Here is an 11,063-nt window from a genome sequence, read left to right as displayed (position 1 = left end):
GACTACACATCCTGTTCAACTGCTTCCTCTGCCAAAAACTGTTTCAAAATAAAAGTCCTCACTACAATATTTCACTGTTAAACAATTTAACCCTTTAAACTACTGAACTTTTTAACTGTTCAGCCATTGTAACTGTTACTTGTTATCAACTATGACTCCTACCCACTGTAGCTAGTTAGCTAAGTTAGCTAAGTAACATGGTTAGCATAGTTAGCATGTTAGCATGCTAGTTAGCATGCTAGTTAGCATGCTAGTTAGCATTTTTAGCAAAACTGCTAAAAATGATTAGCTAAGTTAGCTAAGTCACATGGTTAGCATAGTTAGCATGCTAACATGTTAGCATGCTAGTTAGCATGTTTTGCAAAACTGCTAGAAATGATTAGCTAAGTTAGCTAAGTCACATGGTTAGCATAGTTAGCATGCTAACATTTTAGCATGCTAGTTAGCATTTTTTGCAAAACTGCTAAAAATAATTAGCTAAGTTAGCTAAGTCACATGGTTAGCATAGTTAGCATGTTAGCATGTTAGCATGCTAGTTAGCATAACTGTTAAAAATGTTTAGTGAAGTTAGCTAAGTCACATGGTTAATATAATTAGCATGTTAGCATGCTAATTAACATAGTTATCATAACTAATAACAATGATTAGCTAGGTTAGCTAAGTCATATGGTTAGCATAGTTAACATTTTAACATTGTTAGCATGCTAGTTAGCATGGTTACTTGGTTAACATTATTATCTTTGTTAACATAGTTAGCATAACTACTAGCAAACATTGGAGCCATTCCAACTGTTAGTTATCGTCAACTATCTGCCTAAATAATTTAACCATTTCAATTATCAACCTATTTAACTGTTCAGTCATTCCAACTATAGTAAACCTTATCTACCAAGCAAATAATTTAACCATATGAACTCATCATATTTTTGCGTTTTCATGCACTGTATTTCCTTCAGGAAATGCTTTTCTAGTTATAGTGCATGAAAATGCACTATACTGTTATTCCAAGGCTTCTTATTAGAGTGCATGAAAATGCACTCTATTGTTATCCGATTTATTCTTATTATTCTGCTTCTTCTTCAACACTTTTTGTGCGCTTAATGCGGCTTCAACCGTTTAACGTAGAAACTTCATTCAAACTGCGTTGCGTAGGTCTTACTTATGTGACTTCAGCTATGTATTTTTCAACTTTGTAACTTTTATACTTTTTAAACTATTAATGAAAAACTACTCAAATTTCCCCATTGACTTAACATTAGATTATGACATCACAATACGGCCGTTAAGCAATTAGAATCCTATGGCAGGTGTTCGGGCCACCTGCATCAACTGCCAGTCTCAGGCTTTAAGCATACAATCTGGCCTTATTAAGACTACACATCCTGTTCAACTGCTTCCTCTGCCAAAAACTGTTTCAAAATAAAAGTCCTCACTACAATATTTCACTGTTAAACAATTTAACTCTTTAAACTACTGAACTTTTTAACTGTTCAGCCATTGTAACTGTTACTTGTCATTAACTATGACTCCTACCCACTGTAGCTAGTTAGCTAAGTTAGCTAAGTCACATGGTTAGCATAGTTAGCATGCTAGCATGTTAGCATGCTAGTTAGCATGCTAGTTAGCATTTTTAGCAAAACTGCTAAAAACGATTAGCTAAGTTAGCTAAGTCACATGGTTAGCATAGTTAGCATGCTAGCATGTTAGCATGCTAGTTAGCATGCTAGTTAGCATTTTTAGCAAAACTGCTAAAAACAATTAGCTAAGTTAGCTAAGTCACATGGTTAGCATAGTTAGCATGCTAGCATGTTAGCATGCTAGTTAGCATTTTAGCAAAACTGCTAAAAAATGATTAGCTAAGTTAGCTAAGTCACGTGGTTAGCATAGTTAGCATGCTAACATGTTAGCATGCTAGTTAGCATTTTTAGCAAAACTGCTAAAAATGATTAGCTAAGTTATTTAAGTAACAGGGTTTACATAGTTAGCATGCTAACATGCTAGTTAGCATTTTTAGCAAAACTGCTAAAAATGATTAGCTAAGTTAGCTAAGTCACGTGGTTAGCATAGTTAACATGCTAATTAACATAGTTAGCATAACTGCTAAAAATGATTAGCTAGGTTAGCTAAGTCACATGGTTAACATTGTTAGCATTTTAGCATTGTTAACATGCTATTTTTGCATCTTCATACACTGTATTTCCTCCAGGAAATGCTTTTCTAGTATGTTATTATTATTCTGCTGACGTCACATGGTTAGCATGTTAGCATTTTTCCAAAACTACTAGAAAACATGAGCTAAGTTAACTAAGTAACTTGGTCAAAATAATTAGCTTTGTTAGCATAACTGCTAGCAAACATTAGAGCCATTCCAACTGTCAGTTATCGTCAACTATCTACCTATATAGAGTCCTTAAACTATTTGTCTATCAACACGCATTAAACTATCAGTCTGTCAACAACTTTTAAACTATCTACATATAACTTTTAAACTTTCAACATTAATTAAACTATCTGTCTATTAAACTATCTGTCTATTAACAACTGTTAAACTATCTACATTCAACTTTTAAACTGTCTACGTCTAAACTATCAACTTTTTATCAACCTATGCTATGTCTGTCCTAGCTTCATTTTCATGCACTCGTAATTCCCTGGAATTACATTCTCTAGTTCTTCTTATTCTTCTTCTTCTAACGCGTTTAATGCAGCTTCAACCGTTTAACGTAGAAACTTCATTCAAACTTTGTTACGTAGGTCTTACTTAGGACAAGAGTGCTATGTATTTTTCATCTTTGTAACTTTTATACTTTTTAAACTATTAATTAAAAACTATCAAAATTTCCCCATTGACTTAACATTGCCCTTTATGACATCACAGCAATTAGAATCCTGTGGCAGGTGTTCGGGCCACCTGTTTCAACTGCCATTCTCAGGCTTTAAGCATACAAACTGGCCCTATTAAGACTACACATCCTGTTCAACTGCTTCCTCTGCCAAAAACTGTTTCAAAATAAAAGTCCTCACCACAATATTTCACTGTTAAACAATTTAACCCTTTAAACTACTGAACTTTTTAACTGTTCAGCCATTGTAACTGTTACTTGTCATCAACTATGACTCCTACCCACTGTAGCTAGTTAGCATGGTTAGCATAGTTAGCATGCTAACATGTTAGCATGCTAGCATGTTAGCATGCTAGTTAGCATTTTTTACAAAACTGCTAAAAATGATTAGCTAAGTTAGCTAAGTCACATGGTTAGCATAGTTAGCATGCTAACATGTTAGCTAGCATTTTTTACAAAACTGCTAAAAATGATTAGCTAAGTTAGCCAAGTCTCATGGTTAGCATAGTTAGCATGCTAGCATGTTAGCATGCTAGTTAGCATAGTTAGCAAAACTGCTAAAAATGATGAGCTAGGTTAGCTAAGTCACATGGTTAACATAGTTAGTAGTTAGCATAACTACTAAAAATGAAAACATTAGCTAAGTTAACTAAGTTAAGTATTATCCACCTATTTAACCGTTCAATCATTCCAACTATATTAAACCTTATCTACCAAGCAAATCATTTAACCATATAAACTATTCACCTATTTAACTGTTCAGTCACTCCAACTATATTAAACCTCATCTACCTAGCAACCAATATAGTTTGTTTTTACTCTGTATGATATTTTACATCATATTTTTTGCATTTTCATGCACTGTATTTCCTTCAGGAAATGCTTTTCTAGTTCTTATTTTTCTTCTTCTAACGCGTTTAATGCAGCTTCAACCGTTAGACGTAGAAACTTCATTCAAACTTTGTTACGTAGGTCTTACTTAGGACATTTGGGCTATGTATTTTTCAACTTTGTAACTTTTATACTTTTTAAACTATTAATTAAAAACTACTAAAATTTCCCCATTGACTTAACATTATGATTATGACATCACAATACGGCCGTTAAGCAATTAGAATCCTATGGCAGGTGTTCGGGCCACCTGTTTCAACTGCCAGTCTCAGGCTTTAAGCATACAAACTGGCCCTATTAAGACTACACATCCTGTTCAACTGCTTCCTCTGCCAAAAACTGTTTCAAAATAAAAGTCCTCACTACAATATTTCACTGTTAAACAATTTAACCCTTTAAACTACTGAACTTTTTAACTGTTCAGCCATTGTAACTGTTACTTGTCATCAACTATGACTCCTACCCACTGTAGCTAGTTAGCATGGTTAATATAGTTAGCATGTTAGCATGCTAACATGTTAGCATGCTAGTTACAATTTTTAGCAAAACTGCTAAAAATGATTAGCTAAGTTAGCTAAGTAACGTGGTTAGCATAGTTAGCATGCTAGCATGTTAGCATGCTAGTTAGCATTTTTAGCAAAACTGCTAAAAATGATTAGCTAGGTTAGCTAAGTCACATGGTTAATATAGTTAGCATGCTAACATGTTAGCATGCTAGTTAGCATTTTTAGTAAAACTGCTAAAAATGATTAGCTAAGTTAGCTAAGTAACATGGTTAACATAGTTAGCATGCTAGCATGTTAGCATGCTAGCATGTTAGCATGCTAGTTAGCATTTTTAAGAAAACTGCTAAAAATGATTAGCTAAGTTAGCTAAGTCACATGGTTAGCATAGTTAGCATGCTAACATGTTAGCATGCTAATTTAACATTTTTAGCAAAACTGCTAAAAATGATTAGCTAAGTTAGCTAAGTCACATGGTTAGCATAGTTAACATGCTAACATGCTAGTTAGCATAGTTAGCATTACTGCTAAAAAATATTAGCTAGGTTAGCTAAGTAACATGGTTAACATAGTTAGCATGTTAGCATTGCTAACATGCTAGTTAGCATAACTATTAAAAATGAAAACATTAGCTAAGTTAAGTAACTTGGTTAACATTATTATCTTTGATAACATAGTTAACATAACTACTAGCAAACATTAGAGCCATTCCAACTGTCAGTTATCGTCAATTATCTACCTAAATAATTTAACCATTTAAATTATCCACCTATTTAACCGTTCAATCATTCCAACTATATTAAACCTTATCTACCAAGTAAATCATTTAACTATATAAACTATCCACCTATTTAACTGTTCAGTCATTCCAACTATATTAAACCTCATCTACCTAGCAACCAATATAGTTTGTTTTTACTCTGTATATTTTACATATTTTTGCATTTTCATGCACTGTATTTCCTTCAGGAAATGCTTTTTCTAGTTCTTATTATTCCTCAGTTAATGCAGCTTCAACCGTTTAACGTAGAAACTTCATTCAAACATTGACGCGTAGGTCTTAATTAGGACATGTGGGCTTTGTATTTTTCAACTTTGTAACTTTTATACTTTTTAAACTATTAATTAAAAACGATCAAAATTTCCCCATTGACTTAACATTGCCCTCTATGACATCACAGCAATTAGAATGTTCTGCCAGGTGGCCAGGCCACCTGTTCAACTGTCAGTTTCTCAGGCTTTAAGCATACAGTATCATTCTATTAAGACTACACATTCTGTTCAACTGTTTCCTCTGTCCACAACTGTTTCAAAATAAAAGTCCTCACTACAATAATTCCCTATTAAATAATTTAACCATTTAAACTATCCACCTATTTAACTGTTCAGTCATTCCAACTATATTAAACCTCCTCATCTAACCTTTTAAACTATCCACCTATTTAACTGCCCAGTCATTCCAACTATATTAAACCTCATCTACCTAGCAACCAATATAGCAACCACCTCAAGTACCCTAGCAACAGCCTTGCAACCACTTCCACAGTTACAACCTAGCAACTAAAATAGCAACCAATGAGTTTAACCTAGCAACCATCATAGCAACCACCACAACTAACCTAGCTACAGCCTAGCAACCACATCATGTACCCTAGCAACAACATAGCAACCATGTCAAATACCCTAGCAACAGCCTAGCAACCACTTCCACAGTTACAACCTAGCAACCAACATAGCAACGAATGAGTTTAACCTAGCAACCAGCATAGCAACCACCACAACTAACCTAGCAACAGCCTAGCAACCACTTAAAGAACACTACCAACAGCCTAGCAACCATGTCAAATACCCAGGCAACAGCCTAGCAACCACTTCCACAGTTACAACCTAGCAATCAACATAGCAACCAATGAGTTTAACCTAGCAACCAGCATAGCAACCACCACAACTAACCTAGCAACAGCCTAGCAACCACTTAAAGAACCCTAGCAACAGCCTAGCAACCATGTCAAATACCCTAGCAACAGCCTAGCAACCACTTCCACAGTTACAACCTAGCAACCAACATAGCAACGAATGAGTTTAACCTAGCAACCAGCATAGCAACCACCACAACTAACCTAGCAACAGCCTAGCAACCACTTAAAGAACCCTAGCAACAGCCTAGCAACCATGTCAAATACCCTAGCAACAGCCTAGCAACCACTTCCACAGTTACAACCTAGCAACCAACATAGCAACCAATGAGTTTAACCTAGCAAACAGCATAGCAACCACCACAACTAACCTAGCAACAGCCTAGCAACCACCTCATGTACCCTAGCAACAGCATGTCAAATACCCTAGCAACAGTTTAGCAACCACTTCCACAGTTATAACCTAGCAACCAATGAGATTTACCTAGCAACCATCATACTAACCACCAAAACTACCCTAGCAACAGCCTAGCAACCACCTCAAGTACCCTAGCAACAGCCTAGCAACCATGTCAAATATCCTAGCAACAGCCTAGCAACCACTTATACAGTTACAACCTAGCAACCAATTAGATTAACCTTGCAACCAGCATAGCAACCACCATAACTTACAACAGCCTATAAACCATGTCAAATACCCTAGCAACAGCCAATCAACCACTTCCACAGTTACTACCTAGCAACCAATGAGATTAACCTGGCAACCAGCATAGCAACCACCATAAGTGCCCTAGCAACAACCTAGCAACCACCTAAAGTACCGTAGCAAAAGCCTAGGAACCATTTTCACAATGACAACCTAGCAACCAATATAACAACTAACATGATTAAGCCTTGTTAGAATTAGTGTCAACTTTAACATGAGGCTAAAGCTATTTCACTAACCCGAGTTAGCCACATCTACTTCTTGTTGACTTAAACCAGACTTAAATCAGATGGAATATCTGCTCATGCACAACGCTATAGCTAAATAGGTGATTTAGGAATACCTGGTTTACTGTCGTAAAATTAAGGTAAAATTAAAAGAATTTCAAGAAAGAAACTTCAATTTATACACACCATCTGCAGGATTTTGAGTGAAATATAAAGGGGAAAAAGAAATTGTAGGACTGGTAATGTAGAAATGGTAGAAGATAGTCGTTTGAAATAACATGCTGAATCATAATTTGATATTTTCCTATTTCATTTTTGTCTACTGCTTGTTGGAACATAGTGTCAATAGGCGCATTCAAGATGAACTCTGACTGAGTCCATCTGGCGGCTGTAGACGGCTTGATGAAGTCAGATAATGTCGTATAATCTACCCCTACAACTCTTAAACAACACTTTCATAAGTAAGCCTATAACAATATTCAAAATACAATATTCTCTGATAATGTTCCTCGTTTATTTTAACTGCCCAGCCTTCAATTTGATATGATTGTAGGCCTATATTGGCCTAGTTTAGGCCAATACACTAGGGCTATATTATTTTCTTTTTGTCTATTTAAACTATCATTTTGATTGCTGACAATTGTTTTATTTTATTTTACTTTATTTTCATCTGATTAATATTGATATCATCATTGTTGTTGTTTTTTTTTTTTTTACTATTTTCTTTATTTTAAAGCACTTTGGATCAACTCTGTTGTGCATTAAGTGACCTGACTTGACCAAACCAGATTCTCTGACCAAACCTACCCATGCTCTTCAGTCAATGACGTCGCTCAGTCTCGCGCTTGACAGCTTGCCTCGGAATCCCTCGTCTACTCCAGCACCAGCTTCATTCTTGTCGTAGCTGCTACTGCTATCTGAGCTGACTGAGTGTCTCGTCGCCTCTATCAAGATTGGAGCCTTCAAAAACTTCGCCCTGAACTTACTGTGACTTTTCACATTATCACAAACGTAAGTTTTATTCTCTTAACGTTAACAAATACACAGGTATTTTAGTAAAGTTAACAGCGTTCTTTGTATCCATAGTTTAAATGAGCCTGGTACGCTGGACTAGCTAACGTTAACTTTCGAGCTAGCACTAACGTTACCGTTAACTTTAACGACCACGTTTATTACTCTAATCATATCACTTTTATTCGACGTATATGTTGTCAAAAACAATGTTTAGGAATTGTTTCCGACAATTGGTAGGGTAGTAACGTTAACGTTACCATAGCGTTAGCTGACTCAACGTCTGTCATTTGGAAATTATCGAAACGTAGTTAGGACTTCTATAAGTTACATTGCTCGCTATCTGAGGTAAAGTTTGGCTGCTAACGTGGCTAGCTAACGTTATGCCTAGCTATTATTTACTTTAAATAGACATGTACTTTGTGTGACATTCATTATTACATAAACAACGTCTATGAATTATGTCCGACAATTGGTCGGGTAACGTTAGTAGCTGCTAGCTAACGTTATAGTTGACTGGTGAAGTCTGCCATTCGGAAATTATGGAAACGTAGACTAGCTAACTGTAGCCTACATTGCTCGCTAACGTTACGTTGTCTTGGAATGAAGTTTGGCAGCTAACGTGCCAACTAACAGGTCTAGAACTAGCTATTATCTAGCGCTACTTTAACTAGACATGTACGTTCTGTGACATTCATTATCACTTTTATTCGACGTATGTGTTGTGAAAAACAACGTCTATGAACTATGCCCCACAGTTGGTCAGGTAGTAGTATAGTTGACTCGTGAAGTCTTGACATTTGGAAACTATCAATAGTTTATGCTATAACACTGCGGCAACACAGAAAGGTCAGGGCCACAACGCAAAACCGCGACCGAAATGAAAGGGTTAACGTTAACGCACGGAAGCGTTTGACAGTATGCCTTGAACTAGCTAGGACGTTTACGTTACCTAAGGCCGGCTAGATTTGGCCAACATGCCCGTAATATGAACCTCCATAGGCATATGGGCAATGGACAACAGGATGATAAAACACAAAAATCTACCCTAATCCAATGCTATCACATATTTTCTAACTTTATGGTGGCGGAAAAATAAGACATCTAGAAATTCATAGCCTATCAACATACTGGCCCAATTCTTTTCTGATTAGAATGTTACAGACTTATTTCTAAGTGTGCCCCTAATATTTGTGTCGAGTACATGTTATGCTATTTAACCTAAAGGTACTACTTGGTCACACAGATGAGAGGTTGTGCTGCATTTTGTTAATTTAACATAATTGTGTTGCATTGTAATGTTATAGCAGTGGTTACGGTTTCACACAATTGTCTTTATTCAAAACAGAAAGCAATTGTCTTTTTAAAGACTTCCTCCATCTCCACCTTCCCTTGTGCTGCGGCAGTCTTTGCCACAAAAACACTGCATCTCAAGACTCCCATCTCCCATCCTGTCTTCCCTTGCTGTGCTGCAGACTTTTAAGGTATGTCTTTTTATTATTTTTTACTGCTAGACCAGCTATGCTGCTTGCTTACACTTTTTTTTTTGCTTACACAAACATGTAAATTGTGTTTTACTTGATGGGGAAGAAAAATAGCTACTTCACTGATTTGGTGTAGGCCTATTGTAACCTATGGAGGCAATTTGAATGACAGAACTAGCAAGCTAGTTAAACTAGTTGATTTGCAGGTTGCTTGTCTTGATGTCAGAACGCTCAGTCCTCCATATTCTTAAGTGCCTACCATATCGGCATCGACAACTACAAATGTGTCCAAACTTTTTCTTTAACAATTAACCATCACATACAGTAAATCTAAGGGTGACTACAGACAATCTAATGTGCAGCTGCCTACAAAGTCTGGTCCTGAACAGTATAATATACAGCTGAATTTTGTATTAGTTTTCTTTGCTCCCTTCGCTTAATTCATCCTACGTCATTAAAACCAACCTATCATTAAAATTTATAGAACCAAGAAAGCAGCAATGTTGCCATGTGTGTTGCTGCTTATTTTTGGAAGTGTGTAACGTGTGTTTTTTTTTTCTTTTTTGTTTGCCTTTTAGGCTTGTTCCAGACCAGCCCTGTCAAAGTGGTGTCTGCGTGTCACTTGTGACGCTGCCGGTCATCGTCTGCAGCACCCTGCACTACACTGCACTGCACTGCACGGCACTCATATCCCACTAACTCCTACCTGCAAACATATCTACGACAAGAACCTAACACTTCCTGAGAACATATCTGACTGCACATAATATACTCTTGACTCCTTTGAATCCTTTGACTCCTTTGAATCCTTTGACTCCTTTGAACTCTTTTGAGATTGAAACGCACTTTGAATCATATCATATTGAGACTCTGAATCCCACTCATACACATACCTGCAAACATATTACCGACAAGAATTGACCACTTTCTGATCATACATACCTGGCTACACACACTGAATACTGCTCTGAATCATATTGAGACTCTGAACCAACAGAACATAACTGTTGTGAATTGTGAACTATTCACATACAGAACTATTACTGTGAATTATACATACCTGTGAAACGTTTATATATTTCAATAATACCTGTCAAAGTTGTTTTTGCTGTTATACCTACTTTTAGACCTGGCCTGTGCTGCAAGACTGAACCTGGGCTGTGTGAGGACTTTTTGAGATTCCATCCTAGTTCTGCATAAAACTGATCATCTCAAGAGCTTCCTCTCATTCTTCATCAGTGTCATCAAGTGTTACCTCTACCTATCAGTTCCAGTGCCATATTCAGAATTGCCATTGATAAACAAAATACGCATTAAGATAAAATTGAGGATAGTTTCATAATGTAATAATTAAACTGAGGTAAATATTGTGTGTGAAGGTGAAAATTGTAATTTTGTACTTTTGACAGCCAGCTTGTTATTTATTGGGTGTCAAGCATATTCTAATCAATTCGTTTTAATTCTTTGCTTAGCAACATTTCA

At 36.2% G+C, this 11,063-nt stretch overlaps 1 long non-coding RNA gene across 2 annotated transcripts; it reads left to right on the top strand.

The window, feature by feature from the left end:
- The first annotated feature begins 7,317 nt into the window (after positions 1-7,317).
- LOC143116657 (uncharacterized) lies at positions 7,318-10,282 on the top strand. Of its 2 annotated transcripts, XR_012985888.1 has the most exons (4): positions 7,318-7,547; positions 7,823-8,097; positions 9,446-9,581; positions 10,160-10,282. It is a non-coding gene; the product is annotated as an uncharacterized LOC143116657 (long non-coding RNA). The 2 variants fall into 2 exon arrangements; XR_012985887.1 differs by lacking the exon at positions 7,318-7,547 and having other exon boundaries at positions 7,628-8,097.
- The last annotated feature ends 781 nt before the right edge of the window (positions 10,283-11,063 follow it).

This window comes from Alosa pseudoharengus, unplaced genomic scaffold (genome assembly GCF_046254945.1).
Source record: "Alosa pseudoharengus isolate Yale_2024_CS ecotype anadromous, Long Island Sound unplaced genomic scaffold, YU_APseudo_1.1 YU_APseudo_1.1_scf_11, whole genome shotgun sequence".
Taxonomy (NCBI): Eukaryota; Metazoa; Chordata; class Actinopteri; order Clupeiformes; family Clupeidae; genus Alosa; species Alosa pseudoharengus.
Note: the sequence above shows the minus strand (reverse complement) of the source record. Positions and strands in the feature narration are given on the sequence as shown.